Genomic DNA, 6,246 nt, shown 5'->3' on the forward strand with positions numbered 1-6,246 from the left:
TTGCAGTATGTAACACCTTCTACCAACAAAAACCGATTCACAATCTAGAGTTGTAAGCCATGTTTAGTTTCAGAACAGTTTCCGATAGTTAATTGTTCTACACAACTTCCGGAGGTGAGTGGTTCTCAGTAGGCAGAACAGTTTCCAATGGTTAGTTGTTCTACACAAGTCCTGGAGATGATTGGTTCTCAGTAAACAGAACAGTTTCCGACGGTTAGTTGTTCTATACAAGTCCTGTAATTGACTGGTTCTCAGTAGACAGTTGGAAGCCACAGAGCAAAAGATTCTTCCCGTGTTGACACGAACAAAACATATGCGACGTCGTTACTGAAAAGGTTTCATTTTTATGGAGCAATTCTGGTTTCTGATTGGTTGGTAGCAGAAGGTAAATTAATTTGGTTCGTCAGTTTCTAGCAGCATCGTTTATAAACAGAATTTCCCGACTGTGCGGGATCATACCCCCATTATAGTTAAAATATATTGCAACAACAAGGTAACTTGGATACACCCTAGATCAAAACATTGTCATATTATTACATCATCATGCGTAAGCGCGATCTTCAGGATATGTCTACTGTAAGAGTTATGCGGGGTGCAGACTGTAACACTGATCACAAACTTGTTCATGCTAAACTTAAGTTGTGTATAAGGAAAAAGGTCAGAGCCAATAGAGTAAAAGTGCCTAAACGCATCAATGTCTCCGAGTTACAAAATAAAGAAGCATGTGAAAGTCTTAGGACCTCATTTATTAATATCTCATTTGACAGAACTTGGGAACGATTCATGTCACAAGTATATAGCAAAGGAGCTGACATTCTTGGCTTTAAGAAAACCAAACATAGGAATTGGTTTGATGAAAAGTATTCTACGATCATGAATCTTTTGGGAGAAAAGAAAGACATTCACGAGATATGTTTGTGTTTTAATGGATCAGCTAATATAACTACAGAGAAAGCGTACAAAAAAAGCAAAATTAAACGTAAAGCGTGAGACACGCCGATTGAAGAACAAATGGTGAACCAATTTGTCAGCAGAAATTCTGACCGATTATGACCGCAAAAATTCCAAATATATGTATTACAAAATAGCTTTTGGGCTGCAGTTTCCAACATTGGTACCTGTGCAATCCAAATGTGGTTCTGCCCTTTTCAACAATCTTGAGGAAATCATGGAACGATGGACAGAACATTTTCGAGATAATACATCTGCAGTAAATGATATAATTATTGATAGTCTCCCTTAAAAGGAGGTAGTTGATGAGATGACGACTGATCTCAGCATTGATGAGACCAAAAGAACATTAACAGAGATTAATAAAGGAAAAGCACCCGGACTTGATGGGATACCGGTTGAATTATTGCTATTTGGAGGTGATAGCGTTATCAACCCAGTCCATACACTCATCTTTTATGTTTTAGATGGTAATGCTATCCTTCAAGATTAGATTGATGCAATAATGATCCCAATTTATAAAGAAAAGGGGTCAAAATCTGAGTATGGTGATTATAGAAGCATTAGCTTGCTTGAAGTGATGATAAAGATTTTAGCGAAGATGTTGTTAAATTGTTTGCTGAAATGGATTTGTTCCTCTATCATCCCAGAGAATCAATGTGGCTTTAAATATGGCCACGGCACAATCGACATGCTATTCTATGCTAATGGAAAAATGTATGGAACAGCGAATGCGTTTGTATCAAGTTTTTGTTGATCTACAAAAGCTTTTGATACTATTAATCGCAATGCATTCTGGACGATTCTTTGGAAACTAGCCTATCCTACTAGTTTTGTGGAGTTACTTCAGCAGTTACACCATAATATGAAAGTCTGGGTGAACTTTAATGGATCTCTGTCTGATCCAATATCAGTTGAAAACGGTGTGAAACAAGGTGACATACTTGCTCCTACATTATTTTCCATATATTTTGCTGTGATGCTGGTGCATGCTTTTAACAATTGCGAAATCAACTAAACTTTTTAACCTTAGACTTTTCAGAATCTTGTTCTTGAACTTTTGTATGCGAATGATGCAGCCCTTGTTTCCCATTCAGAAACAGACACATAGATGGTTATGGACTAGTTATCAGAGGTTTGTAAAGTTTGGGGCTAACCATTAGCCTCAAGAAAACATATGTTATGTATTCCCCTCCTATAGGAATGCCATATGTTGAGCCAAACATCTTGGTTGATGGTAAGAAGTTAAATGTCATGGACAATTATGCATATCTGGTTAGTAAGCTCGGTAAGAACTGTACGCTTTATGCTGTGATAAATCGTAGAATAGCAAAAGCCAATTCTGCTTTTGGCAAACTGGAGACACGTGTGTGGTCAGATCGGGAATCACAACAAAAACAAAGCTATGTCACGCTGTCAGAGACCTAGACATCATATAGAAGGAATCTCAAGTTATTGGAAAGGTTTCATTAAATTTGTATTTGGAGAATATTTAATATTAACTGGAAGACTCTAACGCCAGATAATTTAGTTCTTGAACAATGAAATAGCACTAGTATAGAAATGAAAATTATTCAAAATCATATGCGATGGACTGGACACTTGGTTAGGATGAACTACAAAAAACTTCATAAACAAGTGTTTTATAGTGAGATAAGTAGGGGTAAAATACCACAACAAATACCAAGAAAAAGGTTTAAGAATTCTCTGAAAAACAACTTGAAAATACTTAAGATGGATCTACATAACAAGAAAGCCCAAGTTTAAAAGATGTACTTTCAGATAAAGAGTCTTCAGCAATTGAGAAGGTTTCTTGTAATTATTGAAGGAAGCAAGTTTAGTCTTGGCAGCATTGAATGTGACCATCCATTTATGTCCCCATTCCATTACAAATTGGAGGTCACCCGCTAGTGTTTCTGCCATTTCTCTAGATATGTGTTCATTTGTTTTCCTGTCGTGTCTGTTATAGAGTGTGGTGTCATTAACATATATACCCATCTCACAGACAATTTTGTCAGGGAGGTAGGTCATTTATGAATATCAAGAATAATAAAGGTCTAAGGATAGACCCCTGAGGCACTCACCGTAAAATGTTTTGGACTCCTAATGGGGGTATGAAACGAATGGATTCGCCAATCATTTTTATAACTAATGGCTGTGCTAAACAACCAATGAAAACGTCCCAAAATTATTATAAAAATTGTCGAATTTTGGATTCAATCAGTTCGCCGTTTACTACGTCACGGACCACATTTAATTCTTGGCCGCTATCTTGGTTACTGATTTGAACTACGCCGCCATTTTTGTTCAACACAATATCTCAGACTTAAAAGTTAACTACGTCACGGACCACATTTAATTCTTGGCTGCCATCTTGGTTACTGATCTGAACTACGCTGCCATCTTTGTTCAACACAATGTTTCAAAACTTAACAATATAATATTGTTTAAATATACGACCGTCGAGGACAACCTGGATTTTACTCTTATCTAAGAAGGATTTTATTATGTTAAGTATTCGTCCGGTGATACCGTATCATCTAATTTTCCTGAGAAGATCTTCATGCCATACCCTGTCAAAAGCGTTAGATATATCTAGAGCTACTGCTCTACCCCCCTCTGTTTTGTCCAGTGAATGGTATATACGTTCAGAGATTCCAGTTAGGATTTCTGCTGTGGAACGGACTTGCCTAAATCCATATTGTTGGTCGGTCAGAAGTTTAGCATCTGTAAGGTGATGGACTAGAGCTTGGTTAATTATGGACTCAAATATTTTGGCGAAAAGTGGAAGGAGGCTAATGGCGCGATAATTTAATGAGGCAGTTCTTTTGCCAGAATTCTTGAAAACTGGTACCACAGAAGCATTTTTCTAGCTGTCCTTGCCCACTCACTCTCTCCTTCTCGGCTCCGAAGAGACTGTTCTACGCTTTCTTCCATCACCCTTGATGTTGTTTGACGGGCTGTCTCTTGTTTTTTCCACTTTTTGGAGGCGACCTTACTCCAGGTTGTGGCTTCCTCCTCCGTTGTCTTCTCTTTCTTGGAGGCGCCGGTTCCACTGTCTTTTCATGGATTTTGTGAACATTTGCCTCGGTTTCTGGCAATACCAGTAATGTGGCCTTCTTCCCTCCACAATTCCGGTCAACTCTTATCTGAATTTTATAGTTTCCAGTCATAATGTTCCTTGGGTCCCGAACCGTATTCACTCCTTATTGTGACATAACTGCCCAATATGTTCCTCGTTGAGAAAGCAGGGGATCCCGAGTATCTAAACCACCATTTTTATCTTCGATGTTCTTCTATGTGATCTCTTTTGCCACTTTTTCTGCCTCTTCCTATGCCGTACTATGTATTGGGCCGGTATTTCTAGCTCCCACAGCATTTCTATTATTTTTTCCTTCGGGACCCCCGCAAGTCCCCTACTCTTTCCACCTGGTGTCATCAACGATATAGATCTCTCTTGGATCTGCTCCATAGGATAATTTTTATAGTGTTTCCTTCTCAGTATCATTGGTATTTTGCCTGAAAAAGATTTTTGTAGACTTTTGGGGACTTCTTTGCCTGCTTGTTTTTCTCCTTACATTTATTTTTAGCCTCTGTCCTCATTGACCTTATTGAGGAGCACCCATCCGACACTTGCTCTAATGATCTCACTTTTCTAATTACTTTACATGATTTTTGCGGACTATTCGTTACTGTAGTTAGTCTCTCCCCTCGTCTATTCCCCACTATGGTTTCCAATTTTTCTTAGTTTTTTTGGCTCAGCTTCTTTAACTTTTTCCTATTCAATTTGGACACCGTTCAGAGTCTACTGACTGGGCATGACATCCGAACCTGGGGCACCATCAGATGTGCTACCCCCCCCTCCAATGAACATGGACGACGAACCTGGGGTGCTACCGGGTGTGGCAAAACCCCCAATGGACACGCTCGATGGATACGGACGATATGAACACCCTTACTCCCTGGAACTATGCCTTCAGGTGTGTCAACCCTGGAACTCGCCGGACTTTTACCATCTTCAAGCGGTGTGTTAAGAGCGTCCCATCTTGTTTGGCTTGTACTCAAACAGAGACCCACCGATTCAGAGACAGGTAGACCGTCACCTTAAAAAAGGTATGTAAATTTCCTCGACCCTGCCAGCAATTTAAGTCCTGTAGAGTACTAGACTATCTAAAAGCGAAAATAAACAAGTAATAATTAATATTGCGCTGTTGCGCTAACATTAACATAAAAACACCAAAAACATTGGGTCCATCCTTGAAAAAAAAAAACTTTTTAAATAATCAATGGATTTAATATGCTTCGTCACAAAGTGTGGTATGAGAACAGATACTACACTTTGCTTCCAGCCAAAAGGCCAAAATATACTTGCCTCCCAAGATGTCAAAGTTAGACACAAGGTTTATTTTTAATGTGGGAAAAATCCAGCTCTTCAAAAAAAGGGTACTCTTAGACAGACGATGAGGGGAGGTTCTGTCATGATTTTGCTATTGCTTATGACCTCACTCAGCCCACCCGTATGTCCGATACTACAGGTCAGTATGCAAGTCTATAAACCTTTTTCTCTCCACTTCCCCTGAGGTATGTTCATGTTCCGTTCTTTCTCCTCTAGGATCCTCCAACCACTCCGTTGTATCAGTTAAGATAAAAATGAAATGTAATAAGTTCCTAGACGTACCCCTCCACCGTACTGTATACCGATACTCTATGGCTGACTGGGATAGCTTCCGTACATTCATATCTGATCTACCTCTGCACTCAATGTTTAAAAAGGAAGTGTCCTCTATAGTATCAGACCTGACCGAAGGGTTAATTGTAGGCATATTCCAACAAAAACCTAACAGCCAGCCATGGTTCTCCCCAGAATGTGCTGCTGCCATCGCGCAGAGAAATAACTTGTTCCATAGCTACCAACGTAATAGATGCACTGAGACTAAAGCTGCTTTCAAGAATGCCAGCAACCAATGTAAAAGTAATAAAAAATGCAAGAGAGCTATATGCCCAGTCTGTTAAATCCAAAGTAGCTGAGCAGCGGCTTAGTTCCCACCAGTTCTGGCAAATAGCAAACAGGATCTTGAACAGAAGCGTGCATTCTATCCCAACTATCATCAATGGACCTGAGGTCATCTCGCCAGCTTCAGACAAGGCCAGACTATTTGCCAAGAACTTTGCAGCTAATTCTATCCTATGCGACAATGACCATCAATTCCCTGTATTTCCTCCTATAACAGACAACACACTATGCAACATACAAATATATGTGCATGAGGTCGCCAAGCTAATCAAGAACCTTGA

General features: G+C 39.4%; 1 pseudogene; it reads right to left on the minus strand.

Annotated features, from left to right (window-relative positions):
• Positions 1–5,149: 5,149 nt before the first annotated feature.
• LOC145244208 (U2 spliceosomal RNA) lies at positions 5,150–5,317 on the minus strand (annotated as a pseudogene).
• Positions 5,318–6,246: the final 929 nt, after the last annotated feature.

This window comes from Euprymna scolopes, chromosome 22, assembly GCF_053919585.1.
Source record: "Euprymna scolopes isolate OS-2025 chromosome 22, ASM5391958v1, whole genome shotgun sequence".
Lineage (NCBI taxonomy): Eukaryota > Metazoa > Mollusca > Cephalopoda > Sepiida > Sepiolidae > Euprymna > Euprymna scolopes.